The 23,161-nt window shown below is 42.6% G+C and overlaps 1 protein-coding gene across 2 annotated transcripts in view; it reads left to right on the forward strand.

Annotated features, from left to right (window-relative positions):
- The window catches only part of ctnna2 (catenin alpha 2), a 1,182,272-nt gene that overhangs the window by 1,089,008 nt on the left and 70,103 nt on the right, over nt 1–23,161 (forward strand). The window lies entirely within an intron of this gene.

The raw sequence follows: 23,161 nt of genomic DNA on the forward strand, positions 1-23,161 counted from the left end.
ACAATGTTGAATTTCATTTACGTTCACCAGCAAATGAACGAGCTCACGTCTGCATTCAGCAAGGCATGGACAATAGTCGGATGTGCAGTAATAAGTGGGAAAGTGGCCACTCAAGCACTAGGCACTGATCATCTCCAAAAATTATTCTTATCAGCTAGCTTTGATATGCATCGATATTGACATTGCAGAGTTCCAATGCTTCATCAAAATTATTAGGGGGCAATGTGATGAATGGAAATTTAACCTAGTCTCATTCCCAGGATAAATTAATTAATAGAGAGTCCTGACTTCATAGGGCTTCAAGGACGGAAACAGGCCCTTCGGCCAAATTCATTCATCCGACCAGGTTGGATAACCAAGCTAGCCGTACTTGCACTGCAGCTAGCCCATATCCCTCCAAACCTAAATCTACACCCTCTCATCGTAAACCTATGCTAGCTTTAGATTCTTCTACTCTGGCGAAGTGACAGTGATTATTCACTTTAACTATGCCTTTCTTAATTTTATATAACTTTATAAGATCATTCCTCAGCCATGGATAAAAGACCAAGCCTCTCTTATAGGAGCAGAATTAGGCTATTCCACCTTTTGTCTATGCCAATCAATCATGGCCGATCTATCTGTCCCTTTCAACCCCATTTTCCTGCCTTCTCCCCATAACCCCTGATACCCATACTAATCAAGAATCTGTCAATCTCAGCCTTAAAATTAGCTAGTGACTCGGCCTCCACAGCTGCCTGAGGCAATGAAGTCCACATTCACCTGACTCTCCGAATAGCTCAAACCCTCCAGACCAAGTAACATCTATGTGGATATTATCTTTCCCTGTTTAATAATTTCCTTCCTGAAACAATGTGATCAGACTGCACAAATGACTCCAATGTGAGGCCTTGCCAATGTCTTTCCAGCTGTAACAAGATGTCCCAACTCCTGCACTCAATACACAGACGAATGAAAGGAAGCGTGCTAAATACCATCTTTACCTCACTGTCCACCTTTGTAGCCAACTTCATGGAACTATCTACCTGCATCCCTGGGTCTGATTGTTTTACAACACCACCTAAGGCCTAACGATTTATTCTGTATGTCCTCTCCTAATTTGTCAGACCAAAATACAATCCCTCATCAAAATGCAATACCTTACATTTATCTATATAAAACTCCATCTGCCATTCCTCGGATAATTGAAACAGTTGATTGAGATCCCATTGGAACTATAGATACACTTCCTCATGGTCCACTACGCCACCTATTTTAGTGTAATCCATACAGTTACTAGGCATGTCCATAGCTTCATTGACAGCCAAATCATTAATATTAATAATGAACATCAATGGACTCAGCATGATCCCCATGGCACATCATGTGTTAGAGGGCTCCAGTCTGAAAAACAACCTCGACCACCATCCTCTGTCTTCTGCCTTCAAGCCAATTTTGCAACCAATTTGCTAGCTCTCCCTGGAATAATCGAGTCATAGAGTCATACAGCATGGAAACAGGCCCTTTGGCCAACCTGCCCACACTGGCCTACATGTCAGTATACTGTCCCAGTGTCTGCATTTGGCCCATTTCCCTCTAAACCTGGCCTATCCATATACCTGCCTAAATGTTTCTTAAACATTGCAATAGCATCTGCTCAACTACCTCCTCCAGCAGGTTATTCCACACACCCACCGCCTTTTGTGTAAAAATGTTACTCCTCGGGTTCCTATTAAGGCTTTACTCCCCCCCCCCCCCCACACCTTAAATTTATGTCCTCTGGTTATTGATTCCCCTTCATTGGGCAAGAGGCTCTGTGCATTTACCTGATCTAATTCTTTAATTTTGTGCACCTCTATAAGATCACCTCTCTTCCTCCTGTGCTCCAAGGAATAGAGTCCTAGCCTTTTCCCCCTCTCCCTATAGCTCAGGCCCTCAAGTCCTGGCAACATCATCGTAAATCTTTGCATCCTTGGTACACAAAATTGCTGGGGAAACTCAGCGGGTGCAGCAGCATCTATGGAGCGAAGGAAATAGGCGACGTTTCGGCCCGAAATGTCGCCTATTTCCTTCGCTCCATAGATGCTGCTGCACCCGCTGAGTTTCCCCAGCAATTTTGTGTACCTTCGATATTCCAGCATCTGCAGTTCCCTTTTGAACGAATTCTCTGCATCCTTTCCAGCTTGACAATATCTTTCCTACAATATGCTGTCCAAAACTGAACACAATACTCTAGATGTGGACAGATAGACACAAAAAAAGCTGAAGTAACACAATGGGTCAGACAGCATCTCTGGAAAAAATGAATATGTGACATTTCCCAGATCATCTGCTCTCCTGATATGCCTCTCTAAATGTGGCCACACCAATATCGTATATAACTGCAACATGACCGCTCAATACTCTGTCAGATTTATCCATAAGATCCAACCTTTTCAGACCAGCCTCGCTATCTGCTCATTACATTTACTTGTAATCCTTTCGAGAAGACTCAAAATTGACTTGTTTTATCAGCACAAAGATGCAAGAATGATTCATTTTGAATCTGTGAAGCAAGCTGCTGTTCTTCTATCAAACCAGAAAATAATCCTCGTATGTTATAGAGTCATACAGCACGGAAACAGGCCCCTCGGCCCAACCCACAATCCTACACACTAGGGACAATTTACAATTTCACCAAAGCCAATTAAACCTACAAACCTGTGCGTCTTTGGGGTGTGAGAGTAAACTGAAGCACCCGAAGAAAGCCCACATGGTCATAGGGAGAACATGCAAACTCCATGCAGACAGCACCCACAGTCAGGAATGAACTCGGGTCTCTGGTGCCGTAAGGCAGCAACTCTACCTCTGCGCCACTGTGCCACCCCATTTTGTCCATCGCTCCCTGAACCTTTCCTATCCATGTACCTGTCCAATGTCTTTCAAATGGTGTTATTGTACCTGCCTCAATTACTTCTCTGGCAGCTGTGTGACTAGTTATCAGAGCATCTTTCATGGAAGTGCATAATCTCAGATGTTCAGTTTCAGTTCAGTTTATTGTCACGTGTACCGAGGATGCGCGCTAACCAGTCAGCAAAAAGACAATACAATATGACTACAATCGATCAATTTACAGTATACAGATACATGATAAGGGAATAACGTTTAGTGCAAGATAAAACCAGCAAAGTCCGATCAAGGATAGTCCTAGTGTTTACGAAAGAATTGCAAATGCTGGAAAAATCGAAGGTAGACAAAAATGCTGGAGAAACTCAGCGGGTGAGGCAGCATCTATGGAGCGAAGGAATAGGTGATGTTTTGGGTCGAGACCCTTCTTCAGGTAGTCTCAGTGTCATCAAAGTGGTAGGTAATAGTTCAGCACTGCTCTCTGCTTGTGGTAGGATGATTCAGTCGCCTGATAACATCTGGGAAAAACTGTCCCCGAATATGGTGGAGTGCGTTCTATACCTTTTGCCTGATGGGAGAGGGGAGAAGAGGGAGTGGCCAGGGTGCCATGCTTCCTGGATTATGTTGTTGGCCTTGCCGAGGCAGCGTGAGGTATAAATGGTGTCAATAGAAGGGAGGTTGGTTTATGTGGTGGTCTGGGTGGTCCACAATTCTCTGCATGTCATGATCATTGTTAGTGATTACTATACACCAAAGTGTGGGACGGATAAATGAGGCAGAGGTTTTGGTCCAAGCTTCCTTTAATCTAAGGGAACCCTTTAATAGACAATGGACAATAGGTGCATGAGTCGGCCATTTGGCCCCTCGAGCCAGCACCTCTATTCAATGTGATCATGGCTGATCATCCCCAATCAGTACCCCGTTCCTGCCTTCTCCCCATATCCCTCGACTCCGCTATCCTTAAGAGCCCTATCTAGCCCTCTGTTGAAAGTATCCAGAGAACCGGCCTCCACCGCCCTCTGAGGCAGAGAATTCCACAGACTCATAACCCTTTGAGTGAAAAAGTGTTTCCTCGTCTCTGTTCTAAATGGCTTACCCCTTATTCTAAAACTGTGGCCCCTGGTTCTGGACTTCCCCAACATCGGGAACATGTTTCCTGCCTCTAGTGTGTCCAAACCCTTAATAATCTTATATGTTTCACATCCCCTCACATCCTTCTAAACTCCAGAGTATACAAGCCAAGCCACTCCATTCTCTCAGCATCTGACTGTCCAATCATGCCGGAAATTAACCTTGTAAACCTACGCTGTACTCCCTCAATAACAAGAATGTCCTTCCTCAAATTAGGGGACCAAAACTGCACACAACACTCCAAGTGTCGTCTCACTAGGGCCCGATACAACTGCAGAAGGACCTCTTTGCTCCTATACTCAACTCTTGTTATGAAGGCCAAAATCTGTGTTTCTGTTGCTTGCCGCAGGCATTTCTTCTTGAAAGAGAAAGGAGATCTTCTGTCACCTATTTCTGTTGGTTAATACCATATGGTTAATATGTATGGGCTAGACATATGACATAGTCACTAACACTAATCTTGCCCAGAAGTATCCAGTTCAATTTCTGGAAAGTGGCTAATTGACCCAGCAATGATAACTAGCATGATCTAACTCGCATAAATGTGCCCAATCTCTAAGCATGAACGTGTAAATGAACTTGGATGAGCTGTGTTAATGGACAAGCATGCAATAGATGGATTGTAATGTAAATATGAGCCACTTCACGTTCATCAGAAAATGTAAAATGGCAGAATAGCTCTTAAGCAACGCAAAGCTGGTTGGTGTACAGAGATATCTTGGTCTGTTGATTAATGTGATGCAAAAAATAAATAAAGATACAGCAGGCAATTCGAACAGAGAATAAATGTTGGCCATCATTGCAGAAGAGTTAGTTTAGTTTAGATTAGAGATATGGAATATACCATAACTAAGAATAAAGAAGTCTCGTGCAAGGCTTTAGTCTCTGTAACTAAAGAAAGATATTTACTTCATAGGGGATATTTTCTGTGGAAATTAGTTACTCACTGAGTTACTTTGGCACTTTGTGTCATTAAGTCACACGGCCTTCAGCCTATCGATTGATTGATTGATTATTGGTTGATTATACCTTTAATAATCCTTTACAGGAAATTACAGTGCCACGACAGCTTCAAGACAGACACAACACCACACATTTCCTCAAATGGCTTCCATACTTAACAAGTTAAAATACAAGTTAAAATACAAGTTAAAATACAATTAATTAAAAAAAAAGTGCAGTTATTTATGCGCATTATATAACCTTATAGCAGCTGGTAAACAGGACTTCCTATGTCTCTCAGTTTTGCACATTGGTGCAATCAGCCTCTGACTGAAGATGCTGCTCTTGATCACCTTCAGGGCATGGAGTGGGTGAGTGGGGTTGGTCATTATTGAACCCAGTTTGTTCAGAGTTCTGGCCTCTGCCACCTGCTGGACCGTTCGTTGCTCAGCCCCGACCACTGAGCCGGCCTTCCTGATCAGCTTGTCCAGTCTGTTTTTGTCCGCTATGCGGGCGCCATCTCCCCAACAGGCCACAGCAAAAAACAGAGCACTGGCCACCACTGAATGGTAGACACTGCACAGTAGGGGTTGGCAGATGTTAAATGACCTCAGCCTCCTTAAAAAATACAGTCGGCTTTGTCCCTTCCTGTACACCGCCTCCATATGACACTTCCAGTTCAGCTCACTGTCAAGCTGCACCCCAAGGTACCTGTGATTAGCGACCACCTCCACCTCAGTGCCCTTAATGGTGATTGGTGTTGCTTGAGTCCTCCTCCTCCCCCTCCTGAAGTCCACAACTATCTCCTTGGTTTTTTTGGTGTTAAGATGGAGGTTATTGTGTGCACTCCACTCCACAAAGTTACTTATTATGTCTCTATACTCCTCCTCATTGCCCCCTTTAATGAGGCCGACAACAGCTGTGTCATCCGAAAACTTCTGCAAAAAGCAGCTGTTGGTGTTATATTGGAGAACCGCTGTGTAGATGGTAAACAGGAACGGAGCCAGCACAGTTCCTTGTGGAGCCCCTGTGCTGCTCAAGATGGTGCCCGAGACACTGTTCTGTAGGCGCACGTACTGTGGTCTGAGGGAAAGGTAATCCAAACACCACAGTACCAGTGATGGATCCACTTTCATCTTCTTGCCCATACCAACCAAGATGGCCATTCCATTTGCCTGCATTTGGACCATAGCTTTCCTATCCATGTACTTGTCCAAATGTCCTTCAAATGTCATTATAATACCTGCCTCAACAACCTCCTCTGGCAACTCGTCCCATGTACCCTTCACCCTCTATGTGAAAAGGTTGCCTCTGAGGATCTTGTTAAATCTTTCCCCTCTCATATTAAACCTATTTCCCCTGGTTCTTCATTCTCCTATGCTGGATGAAAGCCTATGCATTTACCCAGTCTAATCACCTCATAATCTAATGTACCTCTATAAGATCATAACACATTCTCCTACGCTCCAATAAATAAAGTTCTAGCCTGCCCAACCTCTCCTTATAGCTCAGAACCTGGTAACATCCTCGTAAATATTCTCTACATTCTATCCAGCTTTACAACATCCTTCCGACAGCAGGGTGACCAAAACTGAACACAATACACAAAGGTCTTACGTACGATGGGACTCCAGGTGCTGGTTTACACCGAAGATAGGTAGTGGGACAGGCAGCTTCCCAGGATAGAAGGAATGGGCGACGTTTTGAGTCAAGGCCCTTCTTTAGACTCTCCCCTGGTTCTCAGTCTGAAGAAAGGTCTCGCCCTGAAACGTCACACATTCCTTCTATCCAGAGATGCTGCCTGTTCCGCTGAGTTACTGCAGCTCTTTGTGTCACACAAAGGTCTTGGGTCCTTTTGTGCATTAACCCGCATCCATCGTTCTTTGTTTCTACTGGATTGTCCAGTGGGAATAGATTAAGATTGGTCAGTGTCCTCTAAAAACAGAGAGATCACATTGGCTTGTGTACGAATATGAGACAGAATATCAGAGATGTGCTGGGGAGAATTTCCTTTGTGTGGTACGGTATAAATCCTTGCAATTCTCTCACTTAGGTTATATTGATGCCCCAGTCATTTTGTGCATTCAAGGCTGAGACTGATAGATTATTGGACATTGAAGGAACTTAAAGATATCGTGATCATGTGGACCTTAAGATTGACCTTAAGATTTGGTGTTGTTATCATATTGAACGATGGAGCAGGATCAGGGAGTCTTAAGATTCCTTTGTAGTCATATTCTTAGATCCTTTTTATTTGAAATTAGGTTTAGATTTAGCCATAGATTTATTATTGTATCGTGTACCAAGGGACAGTGCAAAACCTTATTTTGCATGCTATCCAAAGCTATCAGATCATTCCATATATAATCGTCAAACACAAGCTCAATAGATGGATCAAAGTGGCAGATATAAAGTGCACAATATAGTTCTCAGCATTTTAACGCATCGTGAATTATGAAATTATATCACTTTCAATGTTTTGCAGATCAGGATTTAAAAAATAATAATTTTAAAACATTGCCCAAGTTAAAAGGATGGAGAATATGAGTATTGGTGCCGGTGGTTATAGAGGCAAGAGAGACAGAACTAAAAGAGGATTTATGCAAAAAATTGAAAAGATTAAAATTAATATTTGTAGTTAGAAGAGGATACTCTTCTTGCTCAGTGTTTGAGAAGGAGGTTCATAAGTTCCTAGGATTATTCGGCCCACCAAGTCTACTCGGCCAATTAATCGTGGCTGATCTATCTTTCCCTCTCAACCCCATTCACCTGCCTTCTCCCGGTAACCTCTGACACCCGTACTGATCAAGAATCTGTCATTCTCTGCCTTAAAATTATCCTTTGACTTGGCCTCCACAGCACTCCGGGCAACAATTTCCACTGATTCACTACTCTCTAACTAAAGAAATTCCACCTTTCTAAAGGTATGTACTTTTATTCAAAGGCAATGACTCTCCCACATTCTCTGCACATCAACTCTATCCTGGCCTTTCACCATTGAGTAATTCAATGAGGTCCCCCCTCATCCTTCTAAACTCCAGCAAGTACAGGTCCAATGCAATCAAACACATCGTATGTTAAGCCAATCATTTCTGGGATCATTCTCGTAAACCTCCTCTGGACCATCTCTGATGCCTGCGCATTCTTCCTCAGGGGTTGGACAGGCTAGATGCAGGAAGATTGTTCCCGATGTTGGGGAAGTCCAGAACATGGGGTCACAGTTTAAGGATAAGGGGGAAATCTTTTAGGACAGAAATGAGAAAAACATTTTTCACACAGAGAGTGGTGAATCTCTGGAAATTCTCTGCCACAGAAGGCAGTTGATGCCAGTTAATTGGCTATATTTAAGAGGAAGTTAGATGTGGCCGCTGTGGCTAAAGGTATCAGGGGGTATGGAGAGAAGGCAGGTACAGGATACTGAGTTGGATGATCAGCCATGATCAAATTGAATGGCGGTGCAGGCTCGAAGGGCCGAATGGCTTACTCCTGCACCTATTTTCTATGTTTCTATGTGGCCCAATACTGGTGACAATACTCAAAATGCAGTCTGACTAATGCCTTATAAAGCATCAGTATTACATCCCTGTATTTATATTCTAGCCCTCTCAAAATATTGCATTTGCCTCCTTAACTACAGATTCGACTTGCAAATTAATTTTTTGGAATCCATGCATCAGGATTGTCATCCAACCAACCTGCTATCCATGCTAGTATCTTCCCTCTGATACCATGGGCTCCCATCTTCCTTAGCACATGCAACACCTTATCAAAGGCCTTCTGAAAATCCAGGTGAACAACATCCATTGACTCTTCTTTGGCTGTCCTGCAAATTTCTTCCTCAATGTATTCCAACAGGCCAGATCTCCCTTTCACAAAACCCATGCTGATTTCGGCATATTTTACATGTGTTTCTCAGTAATCAGAAACGTCATCCTTTATAATGGACTCTAAACTCTTACCAACCACTGAAGTTAGAACCCTTGGGTGCAGTTCATCCTGCAGTTCATCCTGACCTATCAACTTCCCAAGTACCTTCTCCTTAGTAATAGCCACTACACTTACCACCACTCCCGACTCTCTTGAATTTCAGGCACGTTGCTGGTGTCTTCCACTGTGAAGACTGATGCAAAAAGCTTATTCAATTCATGTGCCATTTCTTTATTCCCCATCATCACTTCTCATGCATCATTTTCCAGCGGTCCAATGTCCAATGTTAACGGAAGGTGATGAACAACGATCCCACACTCTAGAGCTGTCAGAGTTTTAACCTGACATCATGTTAGACATGAACAATGTGGGCAAAAGAGCCTGATCCTGTGCTGTACCATGTTCTTAATTGGTGGCTGAGCTTAAGACGGAGACTATATGGAGTCACAAGTTCACCCTGACTCTAACACCATTGTGAAATTGCTGACGTTCTGGTTCAGCTGCCTGATGAGATAAAGTCACCAGTAGAGATATAAGATTGGAATGGAAGACAATATTTTTGCACGCTGCCGCACTCAGCTGAAGGAAAATCTGTTTCATCCACAACTGGATGCCAGACAATCAGATTTTTTTAAATTCCACCCTGTTGAGCAAACTCTTCAGACTTGTCAGGATGAAGAACTTGCTCCTCTAATAGGGAACTTGACAAGGTGCTAAGAGAATAGTATGTTTACAGTTACAGTGACTAAAATACTATATACTAAGATAGTTGTGAAAATGATATCCATTCCAAATACTACTGAGCCTTTTTTTTCTTTATTTGTTTTATTTTCCTCTTTGGATGTACTTAAATAATAATATTTAACTAGGGCTGCACGGTGGCGCAGCAGTAGAGCTGCTGCCTTACAGTGCCAGAGACCCGGGTTCGATCCTGACAACGGGTGCTTGTTTGTACCCAGTTTGTTCATTCTTCCCTTGACTTGCGTGGGTTTTCTCTGAGATCTTTGATTTCTTCTCAAACTCCAAAGGCGTACAGGTTTGTAGGTTAATTGGCTTGGTATCAATGTAATTTGTCCCTAGTGTGTGTAGGATTGTGTTAGTGTGCGGCGATCGCTGATTGGTGCGGAGTCGTTGGCCGAATGGCCTGTTTCCGAGCTGTATCTCAAAACTAATATTCGAAACTATCTCGAAACTAATCTCGAAACTAACCATTATCCATTGCTGCTAAGCCTCCAACTACTCCATTACCTTGTCCTCCAATTTTTATAATTACTTTAAATATTAATTCTTAATACACCTGTTGATTTATAATACTATCACATAAGTCCTCACTATTAGATGGCAGTTGGTTGAAAAGGTTGACCATGGTGCATCTGAGAGAATTAGTGGACTCTATGTCCATTTAAAAAAACAGCAAGAAAATTGTCAATAAATTTCTACTTAAAATCTTTGCTTTCTGCCAAACAAAATACATATCAAACCTTTTCTTTATTCAAAGGCTGTCCTAAGAAGTTAATTTCATTTACTGTCATGGCAACACCAAATGAAGTAATACTGTTTTTTAGACGTAAATCGCGTTGTATTGCACTTTAAAAAAAAATACACATAAAGGTTTTCTCAATATTAACTTCTGATGAAAAATAACATAGCCAGTAATATTTCATTATTAATGTCAGGGAATTGTTTATCTCCATTGTGTGTTGGTTATAGAATGACTGGTCGATGCGAACGAACATAGCAATTAGGAGCAGGGGATGGCCAATCAGTCTCTCAAGACCGCTCTGATACTTAATTGATCATAGTAGATCTGATTATAATCTAAACTGCACATTGCCTTCCACCCACAGTAACCTCTCACTTCCTTGCTTAAAAATATTAAACAACTCTGTTTCCACCGTTTTTTTAAGAAGAATGACGACTCCCTGAAAAAAAAACTGTCATAGAGTCGTAGAGTGATACAACATGGAAACAGGCCCTTCAGCCAACTTCCCCACATCGAACAACATGTCCCATCTATACTAGCTCCCCACCCTTCTGTGTTTGGCCCATAAACCCTCTAAACCTACCTATATATTTAGAGTGTGGTGTTCAGTTCAGTTTAAGGTGAAGGGGAAAAGATTTAATAGGAATCTGAGGGGTAACCTTTCCACACAAAGGATAGTGGGTGTATGGAACAAGCTGCCAGAGGAGGTAGTTGAGGCTGGGACTATTCCAATGTTTAAGAAACAGTTAGACAGGTACATGGATAGTACAGGTTTGAGGGTGATATGGACCAAGCACAGGCAGGTGGGAATAGTGTAGCTGGGACATTGTTGGCTGGTGTGGGAAAGTTGGGCCAAAGGGCCTGTTTCCACACGGTATCACTCTATGACTCTATGACTCTATCTAAATGTTTCTTAAATGTTGTGATCGTACTTTCCTCAGCTACCTCCTCTGACACAATATGCTGAAGTAACTCAGCGGGTCAGGCAGACTCTTCTGAAGAAGGGTCTCGACTCGAAACGTCGCCCATTCCTTCTCTCCAGAGATGCTGCCTGACCCGCTGAGTTACTCCAGCATTTCGATTTAAACCAGCATCTGCAGTTATTTCCTACGCATACCTCCTCTGGCAGCTCATTCTATGCACCTACCATCCTTTGTGCAAAAAATCGCCGCTCAGGTTCCGATTAAATATCTCCCCACCTCACCGTTAACCTATGTCCCCAGGTTCTTGTTTCCCCTACTATGGGTAAAAAAACTCTGTGCATTTACCCTATCCATTCCTGTACATTTACTCTATCTATTCCAACTCTAGTTTATATGGGTGACACATTATTTTTAAACGGTGACCCTGAGATTTAAATTCTCCCACAAGAAGAAACCTCCTCCCCATTTCTCAGGATTCTTGTTAATTTGCTACTAATGCATTCGGAAAATAAAGTTGAAATTTAAGAATTGCTTGATTACTTAAACTGTGATTTTCAGTTCAACTGTGACACAATTACAAGTTTGCTTACACTTTTCACTGAATTAGTATATGGATTTAATATATTGGAGCCATTATATTAATAGCTTCCCCAGAGCACTTGACACTTGGCCATAATTTTAAATTGTTTTAACCTTTCTATCATAGAGGCACACAGCATGGAAACAGGCCCCTCAGACAAGCTTGCCCATGCCAACCTAGGTGAACACACCCCACCTGCCCATGCTTGGCCCATATCCCACTACGATACGATACGATACGATAGAACTTTATTTGTTCCAGGAGGGAAATTTATCAAACCTTTCCTATCCATGTACCTGTCCAAATGTATTTTAAATGTTGTCATTGTTTTGCCTCAACTACCCCGTCTGGCAGCTTGTTCCATATACCTCACACCACTTTATGTGAAAACGTTGCCCCTCAGGTTCCTATTCAATCTTTCCCCTCTCACCTTAAACCTATGTCCTCTGGTTCTTGATTCCTCTACTCTGGCCATAAACATGATATAATGGCCAGGTCTTTTTTTCCGTCACGGTATGTGCCTCTAACGTGACATATATGTTTATTAATTGTGCTTAGCTAATTGATAACATCAGTGAATGAATTGAACCATTTATTTGTTTCACTTACAGTTCAGTTATGATATTCCAAATTAGAGTGTTCCTAACATTGGTAATATTGATCGAAAAAACCATAGATAAATGCGGCTTAATTTTTAATTGATATGCGCACTGGCACCTTTTTGCCAATGAAACAAAAACAATGATGGCAATAATAACATATTCAAATGTTTGGAAAAGATTGAGGAAATTGTTTAAATTTATAAATTCTTAAAATTTTGAGTCCTTTGTTTTTTGAATCCTGCGGAACATTGTAAAATTTCAGTTACTTGGCAAGCGTCGATTAACTTGGGTCAGATTGACCATTTAATAGTAAAGATTCAAGGCTCAGAACATTGCAAACTCACTGTTGTCTGCTTTTTTATCAATGGAATCAACTGATGTAAGGTCATATTTCGCTTGAGCAGCTTACAACCCAGCGGTATGAATATTGAATTCTCTAATTTCAAGTAATGCTTACCATGCCCGAACCTCCAGACTCAGGAACAGCTTCATTCCCAGAGCTATAGCGGCTCTGAACTGGCCCTGCTGAATGCCCCCCACCCCCCCTGGACTGTCTCCGTCGGATGGTCACGTCGCACAGACACATCTGCACTTTAGTCTGTTTGAACTGTTTTGACTATTTTACTGTTCTTTAACAAACCATGTTCTCGGGGTATCTAAATCTAAATTTTATTAGTTATTTATGTTATGACATCGGATGGAAGCTGCATACCAAACCTCGTTGTGCTTATGTGCAATGACAATAAAATATATTATTATTATTACCTAAGTCCTCCTAGTTTCACTGTCGTCTTGCTGGCTTCACTGTCGTCTTGCTGGTTTCACTATTCATATCTCTTCGTTTCCACCTCGTCCGCAGCACAGGTCATTGTGGGCTCCCCCTTTCCTTGGTCATCGGAACTGATTCTTTCATACCCTTCGTTTATTTGTTCTTTATACCTTTTCATACCTCTTGCGGCCCTCTCCCATAACTCTCAGTCTGAAGGAGAGTCTCGAGCCGAAACTTCACCTACTCCTTCTCTCCATGGATGCTGCCTGACCCGCTGAGTTGCTCAAGCATTTTGTGTCTATCATTGGTGTAAACCAGTATCTGCAGTTCCTTGCTACACAAGTGATGTAAAGATTGTCCAAGAAAGTAGACTTGGAAGTATCGGATCAGTAATCATCTCACTGAATAGTAGATCTGGCTTGATTAGGCTTGATGGTCTGTGCAAACTATTCATAAGTTCATGTTCATAATAGTTCAGAATTAAGCCATTTGGCCCATTCAGCCTGCCATTCAATCATGGCTGATCTATCTCTCCCTCCAAACCTCTTTCTCCAGCCTTCTCCCCGTAACCTCTGACATCCGTACTAATCAAGAATCTATTGCGGGGTGGGGGGGGGGGGTGTATTGAGGGGGGACTTCATTAAAATGTACAGAATAGTGAAAGGCTTGGATAGAGTGGATGTGGAGAGGATGTTTCCACTAATGGGAGAGTATAGGACTAGAGGTCAAAGCCTCAGAATTAAAGGAGGTTCTTTTAGGAAGGAGATGAGGAGGAATTTCTTTAGACAGTGGATGGTGAATCTGTGGAATTCTTTGTCACGGAAGGCTGTGGAGGTCAAGTCAGTGGATATATTTAAGGCAGAGATAGATAGACTTTACTTCGGAGTCACGTGAGTGACTACGTGAAGAACCCGCCAGGGCGCATGCGTGTCATATCGCTACACGCATTGTGAAATGACAGGCGGGGTGGAACGACGTTCCCCCGCAGCGGCAAGTTTAAAAGCCGGGACCGACAGGTAAGTGGTTACTCTGCGGTCTTTATTTTTCCCATACTGTTTCACAGGTGGGGAAACGATGGACAAATCCAAAAAATCAACCATATATAACACCCACAGCAGCACTTTACATAGGGCTGCACAGTGCATCTCCCTCGTCAGAGGGGAGTACTGGGGGTCAATTCTGGGCTGACCCCGAAGAGAGGTTTGCTGAACAAACTACAAGTGTGCAGGGGGTGCAGGAAGGCAAAAATCTACTGGACATGGTGTCCAACTACATACAGCCGGATCAGACTGGACGGAACCTAGAACAGAAACTAGCTGCCAGCATTGATGTCCTGTCATTCAAGCAACTACAGGAACAGGCTGTGATGGACACCACTGCCAAATATCTGGCACCAGGAAATTGCATATCCCTGAATGTTCCAGTCGTGAATAATTGTATCTGGCAACACATCGGAGCAGCAGTTAGAAGCATGGATGTCCATCTCCAGAGAATACTAAAACTACTAACAGCAGGGATCACAGCATTCGCTCGCACAGTGGATGGGAAGGAAATGTCGCAAGAACAACAGGATGCACTGGCACAATTCTGCAATACGCAGTATGAAATCAATAGTGTCAGAAAGAGTGCCATCCGACCTGCCTTAAATCCAAAATTTGCAGGCCTGTGCAAACCTGGAGACACAAAGCCACCAATATTATTATTTGGTGGAAACCTGTCCAAGCAGGTTAAGGAGCTCGATGAGGAGGCAAAAACCCTGGGGCTCATAAAGGCGACGACAGCAAGGACCTCCCACAGCCACAGACAGCACCTTTACGCACCCACCAGCAGAACAGGAGAAGCTGGTGAAAGCTCAAAGGCCGGGCGTACAGGACAGCTGTCTTTTTTAGGCCATGGCCCAGACCGGCCTTCGTGGAAAATGCGCAAACCCCAAACCCCAATCCCAAACCCAAACCCAAACCCAAACCCGGACACCGGCGCATCAACCTCCTCGAAGACCACACAGGAAGAAGTAAACCTTCCACTGGTAACCATGGAGGTAGGTGGGTCTGGTCCCTTACAAATTATAGGAAGTGTGGATAATACACATATCGGCGGGAGATTACACTTCTTTTGGGAGGCATGGAGTGCATTGACAACAGACACGTATATCCTAAACAGTATCCAGGGATATACCATTGAATTTGTGCACAAAAACAGCCCCCCAGTTCAGCATGTACCGAACCGAACATTCGTACTTTCTCGAAAAGAAAAATTAGAAGCACATGCTAAATAGGTGTGACTTCACGCAAAGGGGGTAATTGAAAAAACCCAACATGATTCTCTGGAATTTGTGTCTAATATCTTTACCAAAAACAAAAAAGATGGTGGTTGTCGCATCATCATTGATTTGACCAACTTGAATACATATGTGCAATATATTAATTTCAAAATGGAAACCTTTGTTACTGCCAAACAATTGATTTCCGAAGGCTACTTCATGGCTAGCATCGACTTAAAAGATGCTTACTATTCAGTGCCTATATGGACTGACCACAGACGTTATTTAAAATTCAACTGGGTGGGGCAGCCCTGACAGTATAGAGCTCTACCAAATGGATTAACATCAGCCCCCAGGCTATTTACAAAAAATTTGAAACCAGCCCTAGCGTTTCTTCGGAAACAAAAAGATATGATCATGGCCTATCTAGATGACATATTGATTGTGGGCTAAACTTTGGAATTAGCCAAACTAGCTGTATCAGCCACCAAACAATTGTTTGAGAAACTGGGATTTATCGTCCAGCCAGTTAAATCTAAACGAATGCCTTCCACCATAATGGATTATTTGGGGTTCACTATTGACAGTTCACATGTCGGTGACTTTACCAAAGGACAAGGCTACAGTCTTAATTGAGGCCTGCAGCAACCTCATTGACATCAGTGAACCAGTGGTAGCAAGGGTGATTGACAAAATAGTGGCTGCTTTTCCAGCCACACAATTTGGACCTTTGTATTATCAAAATTTACAAAGGGCAAAAATACAAGCACTCAAAATTAATGCTGGTCATTTCGACAGACCAATGAAGCTACCAATCAAAGCAATTATGGAATTAAAATGGTGGAGGGATGACATTCGGCATTGTTCCAGCCCTATTATTATCAGCAACCCCTCAGTGGTGCTACAAACTGATGCCAGTGCGCTTGGTTGGGGTGCAACCAATTCCATCTCCAGTTGTGGAGGTAGATGGAATGCACAGGAGGCATCATTACTACAGACACTTGGAATAAACTACCTGGAAATGTTGGGTGCGTTCTATGGCCTAAAGTCATACTGTTCTGGAATATATCACCAGCATGTAGGACTACAGATTGACAATACCACCGTGGTGGCATATATTAACCATATGGGTGGAATCAAATCGACATCATGTGACAATCTGGCTAATACAATTTGGCAATGGTGTATCCAGAGAAATATTTGGATATCAGCTACTTACCTACCAGGTAACCTAAATTCAGTGGCAGACACCAGATCACGCAAATTCAATGAAAACATCGAATGGATGTTGGATATAAAAGTATTTGCTGAAATTGTAGCACGGTATGGAACACCAGATATCGATCTATTTGCATCTAGACTCAATCACCAGTTACCAAACTATGTTTCTTGGGAACCAGACCCTGGGGCAGCAATGATAGATGCTTTTTCGCTGCATTGGGGGAAATTGTTTTTCTATGCATTCCCTCCTTTCTGCCTCATCAGTCGGGTATTACGCAAACTACAACAAGACTCGGCGTCTGGTATTTTGGTAGTGCCCGATTGGCCTACTCAACCATGGTTCCCTGTGATACTTGACATGGTCTTAGAACCATGTATCACCATCCTGAAACAACCAGATTTGTTGGTTCATCCCGTAACTGGGGATAGCCATCCATGTCATAAAACGACAAACTTATTAATTTGTAGAGTCTAAAGAAACCTCTACTGGAACTGGGACTAACGGACCGAACATTGAACATTATCTCAGCGGCTCACAGGCAGTCCACCAAAAAACAATATCTGGTATACATCAGGAAATGGGAGATATATTGTCACAGAAACAACATCACTTACAGGTCAATGAACATAACGTCTGTTCTGGAATTCCTGGCAGGCCTCCATTATGACGAGAGGCTCAGTTACAGTGCCATTAACTGCGCCAGAAGTGCCCTTTCAGCATATCTATGGCGAGGATGAGAGCGTCATTCTGTTGGGACTCACCCCCTGGTAACCAAACTTATGAGGGAAATTTTTAATATCAATCCCCCAAGAACCAGGTACTCTCAAATATGGGATGTGAGTATAGTCCTAACGTTGCTAAGGAACTGGTCTCCAGCAACAGCTCTATCCCTGCAAAAACTGACGCATAAAACAGTCATGCTGATGGCTTTGGTCACAGCACAAAGGGTACAGTCTTTACATAAGTTAAGGCTGGACAATATGACTTCTTCAACAAAAAATATAACTTTTCATATTCACGAATTAGTCAAGCAGAACAGACCGGGATCATCAGGCCTCAAAATAGAATTCAGGGCCTACCCTATAGATGATCGTCTCTGTATAATGAAGAACACCAAAAACATCAGAGGCAATGAGATGGCACTACTAATCAGCCACAAGCAACCCCACAAAAAAGTGTCGGTTCAAACTATTTCCAGATGGCTGAAACAGATTTTAACAACAGCTGGGGTGGATACTAACATATTCAAATCTCATTCCACCAGGGCTGCAGCTACATCGGCAGCTATGGAATTGGACGTACCGATGGACCAAATCCTGGAGACAGCAGGATGGTCAAGGGAAAAAACGTTCCAACAATTCTACCATAAACCAGTGGTTAAAGCTGGAACTTTTGCAGAATCAATTTTAAGTTCTGTAATATGATTTCACCCCATAAAATAGGGGCTATAATTTGTTGTTAATAAATTTATCATGGATTTTCAATATCAGATTCATGTTTAAACATGTTAACACAATTCCTCCCTTAGTCAATTAAGGCAGATGTGATGCATGGACTCGTTTCCACGGCATGAAATCACAGAGCTTTGAAATCTTCACGTAGTCACTCACGTGACTCCGAAGTAAAATAGTAAGATTAAACGAGAACTTACCAGTTTGAAGTTTGATCATTATTTTATGAGGAGTAACGTTGAGGGATTACGTGCCCTCCGTTCCCACCCTTGATCATAAAGTTCAACTGGTATCCTCTTCTCTAATCTTACTATGTTCAGTCATTTACTGTTATCTGTGATTTCACACCGCTGCTTTGAAGAATGACACGCATGCGTCCTGGCGGGTTCTTCACGTAATCCCTCAACGTTACTCCTCATAAAATAATGATCAAACTTCGAACTGGTAAGTTCTCGTTTAATCTTACTATTCTTGATTAGTATGGGTGTCAGAGGTTATGGGGAGAAGACGAGAGAATGCGTTTAGGAGGGAGAGATAGATCAGCCATGATTGAATGGCGGAGTAGACTTGATGGGTCGAATGGCCTAATTCTGCTCCTATCACTTATGGTCATGATCTTATGATCTATCTCTGCCTTAAAAATATCCATTGACTTGGTCTTCCTGATTCAGTTTCTTATATTCCTGTTGGGTTTCGTTTACGAACCTTCAGAGGTACTGTAAGCCCTTCAGTAACGTGTTGTTGGTTTTGTGAAATCAGCTACAATTTGCCTTTTGCGGTGACTGAAGGAGAGATGTCAGTGCAGAATGGCAAATGTCTTGCCATGTGCTCTGTCAAAATACTCATTATAACTTGCAAATGTAATTTGCATTGATATTTTAATTGCTGTTTCCAAAGAATGGTTTTATAGATATTCAATGTTTCTCAGTCAGGTCCTACAATCATTTAAAAAATATAATTAAAAAGAATGCATAAATTCTAATGGTCCGCTCAATTGATTTTTTGTGCTAGTGCTTGTTTCTCGGAGCAGCAAAGTGGTAGCGATATATTTTATTTTAAATTGAGAGACTGTACTGAGGCCTGGTACAGTGCAGTAGGCTGGCTACACAGGAGAGCAAATGGAGATAGATCCACATTTAACCTATTCAGTGCCATCCATCGAGTATACTCGGATCAGAAAATATATGTGAAACAAATCCTGGCAGTGACCAGGTTAATGGCTGTATGAGTGTGTTTTTTACAATCTAACATATATAATAGTGTACAAGCTGATGAATGTAGAAACAAGGAACCGCAGGTGCTGGTTTACAAAAAAAGACACAAAATGCTGGAGTAACTCAGCGGGTCAGGCTGGATAGGTGACGTTTTGGGTCGGGACACTTCTTCAGACTCTGAAGGAGACTCCAGTGATTAACACCATCCATTAAAATCATCTGATCTTCCACATCACCCAGCCTGTTCTAGTACCATACTGTTTTATGTTCCATGTACTATGTAGACTGTACATATGTGGTATGTGCTGTTTCATTACTGTAAGTGTTAAAAGGAGTATCAATTGTAACTTTCAAAAGAGTTTCATAGGTTTTCTTGGGAGGGACAAGTGGCCGACCCTTTTGGGACCAATGACCACTGTTCTATTAGTTTTGGATACCAAACTTATTTTGCAGACAGCAAGGTGAAGAATAGAACATTAGTTCCCAAGAGTTAGTGTTGTAAGGATCACAATGATGAGATGGTACACAACATGAGTTCAATTTCTAAAATAGGGCAAGGCCAACTTGAAGGTAGACAGGAAATCGCTCAATTGATTCGAGCAGGTTGTTTGATGTAAAAGGAATGTCCGTCCGGAAAGTGGAATATTTTTGAAAGTGTGCTGATAAGTGTCCGGGACCTGCATGTTCCTGCTAGAGTGAAGGGCAAAGCAGGTGGGCGTGAGGAAGCTTGGATAACGAGAGAAATAGAGGCCCTGGTCAAGAATAAGAAGGAGGCTTGGGACAGGTATTGGCAGCTGGGATAAAGTGTATCCCTGGAGGATTTCGGGAATTGAGGAGCATGTTAATGATGGAAATTAGGAGGACCGAAAGGGTACTATCACAACTGTTAAGAAACATTTAGATATGGATAGGATAGATTTAAAGGGATATGGGGCAACGCAGGCAGGTGGGACTAGTGTAGATGGGGCATGTTGGTCGGCAAGGGCATTTTAGTTTGAAAGGCCTGTTTCCACACTAAATGGCTCTATGACTATGAGTACTGGATATATATTTTGGAAGATAACTTTTGCTGTATGCAGAGATAGGATGGGTGAGCAGAACTAAGAACAGATACTTCACTAACTTGAGAGCCAGTGAGGATTTTATATGCCACATCAATCCGTGATGATGTAGATTCACTGTCAGTCCATTCGTGGGGTACCAGAGGACTGGAGGTTGGTAATTTATGGAGGAAGGACCTTTATTTAATAAGGACCAGACGATTGCAGGCCAGTGAATCTTTCTTCAATGGTGCAAAAGTTATTGTAAGGGACTCTGAGGGACAGGATTTAATTGCATTTGGAAAGGCAAGGGCTGAATAGCGATTTTAATTTTGCGTGACTTTGAGAGAAAGCAAGGGTTACAAATTTACAAATTACCCCAGACATCAGCTTGAAACATAGAAACACAGAAAATAGGTGCAGGAGTAGGCCATTCGGCCCTTCGAGCCCGCACCGCCATTCAACATGATCATGGCTGAAGAAGGGTCTCAACCCAAAACGTCACCTATTCCTTCTCTCCAGAAATGCTGCCTGTCCCACTGAGTTACTCCAGCATTTTGTGTCTATCTTCGATTTAAACCAGCATTTGCAGTTCCTTCCTACACTTACAAATGTAATTACGTTTTTGAGGGGGGGCGACCAAGAAGATTGACGAGGGCAGGGAGGGAGACATTGTCGATATGAACTTTCTCAAGGCCTCTGACAAGGTCCTGCATGGTAGATGGTCCAGGACATTAGTATACATGGGATCCAGGGTGAGATGACAAATTGGATCCAAAATTGAATTAGTAGTAGGAGGCGGTTGATAGTCGAGTGGTGCTTTTCAGATTGGAGATGTTCCATCAGTGGTGTGTGGTCGGGATTGATGCTGGGTCTATTATTGTTTTTCACATATTTTAATGAATTGAGAGAGAATGTAGGTGGCATGATGGTAATTTTCGAGATGAAAAACAGATGAGATGCAAATGTGCCACAAGTCTTTTTGTCACTATATATACCTCGGACGTCATTTTCAAATAACAATGTACTTGCACTCCTGGATCCCTCTGCTGCACCACACTCCCCAGAGCCCTACCATTCACTGTGTAGGTCCTGCTCATGTTAGACTTTCTAATATGCAACACCTCGCATTTCTCTGTATTACATTCCTTCAACCATTCCTCAAGCCACCTGGCCAACAGATCAAGATCCTGCTGCAATTTTTGACAACCATCTTCATTCTCTGCAATACCACCCACATTTGTATTATTTGCAAACTCACTAATCTTGCCATGTACGTTCTCATCCAAATCATTTATATGGATGACAAACAATTACTGGCCCAGCACCGAACTCTGAGGCACACCACTAGTTACAGGTTTCCAGTCTGCGAAGCAACCGTCCACCATCACCCTCTGCTTCCTTCCATGAAACCAATTTTCTATAATGGTTTGAAAGAAAATGTAGGAGGCAAAATGGTACGTTTCCAGACGAAAATCAGAAGAGATGCAATCATTGCAAAAGGACAGGCAGGGAGACGTGAAGGGACATGGTGAAGCTGACAGTCGGATGGGCTTTCAATACAAGGATTAAGCAGATAAACCTAGACCCTGGATCGGTGCTTGTGGCTATGATGTTGTGGCCATTGCGGAAACATGGCTACGACTGGCAGCACGATGTTCCAATGCTTCGATGTTTCAAATATGGCAGAGAGGGAGGTAAAAGAGGAGGAGGAGTTGCTCTACTAAGCAGGGATAATGTCACAGCAGCACGCAGAGAGGACGCACTGGAGGGTTTAACCGCTGAGGCAATAAGGGTAGAACTCAAAAATAGGAAGGGTGCAAGCACTCTAACAGAGTTGTACTACAGGTCCCCCAATCACCAGAATCAGACAGAAGAACAGACAGATTACTAAAAGATGCTAAAGCAATAAGATTGCCATAGTGGATGCTTTTAACTTACCGAACATTGACCTGGACCAGCTCAGTGCCACTTGTGGAAGTTAATACAATTGTGAGTGGCATAGATAATGTCGATAATCACAGTCTTAATCCCAGGGTAGGGAGTCTAAAGCTGGAGATCATAGGTTGAAGGTAATGGAGAAAGAAGGGAATTTGAGGGGCAGGTTTCTCCACACAGATTGGTATGTGGTGTGTTTATAGAACAAGCTGCCAGATGAACATGAAGTGGCAGAGGCAGGTACAATGGCAATGTTTATAAGACAGGAAAAGGATAGGAAAGATTTAGAAGTATATGGACTAAACACAAGACAGACACAAAAAGCTGGAGTAACTCAGCCAGACAGGCAGCATCTCTGGAAAGAAGAAATGGGTGATGTTTTGGGTCGAGACCCTTCTTCATCAACCCTAAACATCACCCATTCCTTCTCTCCAGAAATGCTTCCTGTCACATTGAGTTACTCCGGCATTTTGTGTCTATCTTGTGTTTAAACCAGCATCTGCACTTCCATCCTACACAGCCCAATTGGATTTGCATTGATATGCAGCTTGGTTGGCATTGCACGTTGGGCCAAATGGCCTGGTTCCGTGCTATGCGACTATGAATCTCTGTGAATCACTAATTCTGTGATCACTCATGCATGCCATAGAATGTACAATGTGATACTAAATGTAACTTTTTTTCCCCAATCTCGCCTGATGTACTTTCTCGCTCCTAAATTTCTTGCAATCTCTGATAGTGCTGGAACAGTCACGTTTAGCAGTTCTCGGCAATATCTCCCCAATGATCAAGTTGGCGAAACCTTTTAAAGAAT

This window comes from Amblyraja radiata, chromosome 1 (genome assembly GCF_010909765.2).
Source record: "Amblyraja radiata isolate CabotCenter1 chromosome 1, sAmbRad1.1.pri, whole genome shotgun sequence".
In the NCBI taxonomy this organism is placed as follows: Eukaryota; Metazoa; Chordata; class Chondrichthyes; order Rajiformes; family Rajidae; genus Amblyraja; species Amblyraja radiata.